Below are 2,203 nucleotides of genomic sequence, written 5' to 3' on the forward strand. Positions count from 1 at the left end.
TTCAGAAATCAGAAAGAAGACTACAAGAGCAAGTCGAAGATAGATAAGATTTTGTAATTCCTAGTTTAAGTCTAGCTTCTTATTTTCTTTTGGCACGGTGTAATAAGGAAATCGAAAAGCAGTAGTAACAGCATGCAATAGCAGTAACAGCAACGTTGCAGTCCCATGGTAGTCCCAGCTACCAAAACTTCCTGAACTACATTAACCTGATTCCCTTTTAGCCAGGGATATGTAGGAAACCTGTGAAGTAAAGGTTCGGTTAAATCTTTTCAAAAATGCTTCACATGGAGTATTCCAACGGGCAAAAATCGCTCGTATCCGCTCACTTTATCTTTGCACGAAAACTCTTTGTGCTTTCGGACAAAGAGGGGCAGCTGTGAGCACGTGATTTTTGTTTCACGAAAACTACTCCAAAAAAAATCGAAAAATAAAACAAATAGCCTTTGTGTACAATTTTGAGAATTTTGCGTGACATTTTGGATAATTATTTCTGTCTGTGAATGTTTACCTTATTTTAATTAATTGAAAAATACCAAATACCTGTTGCATGCATATTTAGGATTTAATTATGCATTCTTGAATTAATTGAACCATGTTTTGTTTTCAAGAGAAAGAAAATCACAAAATAATGTATTTTTTGCATTTTTAGCATTTCATGTCCAAGTTATGTGATTTTATTTAATTGTGTGTGTTAATTGTTATTAAAAGTTAATTAGTACTTTTATAAATTAATCTAGTCCTATAAGTTAATTTAAGATTTTTGAAATTTTTAGTTTTATTAGTTTAAGGAAAAGAAAGGCAAAATAAAAGAGTGTTAAGTCATATTTGGGCCAAATTAATTTAAAGTCCATCATCCCAAACAATTTTTCTTCCCCTTTGAAATTGAAACCCGTCCAAGATAGCCCAGATACCCACCCCATACCCCATACCCGACCCGGTCTGCCCCATAGCCCAAACGACCCCCCCCTTTTTCCATTTTCATTCTCATTTCCAATCCCTAACAAAAAAAACCTAAACCACTCGCCCCCTCTTTTCTTCATTTTCTCCAAACGACCCCTCCTTTTCCCTCAACATCAATGGCTTCCCTTCTTCTTCTTCTTCGAACCAACGACCACCGTCGACTCCATCAACCCGTCGATAACCTACAGCCCAACGACCCTCCAGTCGCGAGCCCCAGCCAAGTCCGCTCGTCGCTGCACTGCTGACCACTGGCCAGCCTTCTCCATCGACGTCCAACGACCACCGGCGACTCCATCACTCGTCGACAGCCCGCCTCACGCCCACCACAACCACGTCCAGCAACCACCGCCAGCTTCTCCAAACGACCACCTCCCTTCACGCCAGCCCCACTACCAACGACCACCGTCGACCACCTGAAACAGCCTGCCTCACCTTCTCCATAGCCACCCTCCAGTCCAAAACGAGACCAGCCGCCCTCCAGTCCAAAATGAAACCAGCCATCTGAGGTCGTGCTTAGTCTTACGTCGAGGCAGTGTGTCGAGGTTCCGTCCGAGTCCGTGTTTGTTAGTCAAGCGTCGAAACAGTGTTGTGAATGAAGCTGTGTTTCATCGGAAGTTCAGCATTGTTCGACGTCGGATCGTCAACATACAGGTCAACCATAGCTCGTTCACGGATTTTTTGCTTTTTCTTTGGAGTTTCGTTTTCACTGTGCGTAACAGAGCAAGAAAGTGCAGTAGTAAATGTCATATCTTTTACCTCGAATCTATGCTATTCACGGATCTATTTGTGGTTTCGTTTTAATGTGGTTTCATTTTGATAAAGTTTTCGCATGAAGTATCCTACTGCATATTCGTTGAAATTATATGTGTATGCGTTTTGACGACTTTCCTACTGTTTTGAGTTCAATTGATGATTGTGTTTAGTGATTGGATATACTTGTTTGTTCTGTTAAGTTTGTTCTAATATGAATCTGGCCTTGTTGAATTGTCCTAATGTTGTTGATTGGGAGTTAGTTTCATGTGTTTAATTAGTCAATTGTTAGGATTTCTCACTTAAGATTGGTTATAGCTGCTATAGTTTGGTTAATTGATTAGGAAGATTGGATATAGCTGATGAGGTAGAATGGTAATTTCAGTAGTTTCAGGGGTATTTTGGGATTTAAAGTTTCAAAAAATGATTAATTTGTGTGCTTTGTACACTAAGCACTAATAATATTAAAATAAGACATTGTTTAATACATAGT

This window comes from Nicotiana sylvestris, chromosome 8 (assembly GCF_000393655.2).
Source record: "Nicotiana sylvestris chromosome 8, ASM39365v2, whole genome shotgun sequence".
Lineage (NCBI taxonomy): Eukaryota > Viridiplantae > Streptophyta > Magnoliopsida > Solanales > Solanaceae > Nicotiana > Nicotiana sylvestris.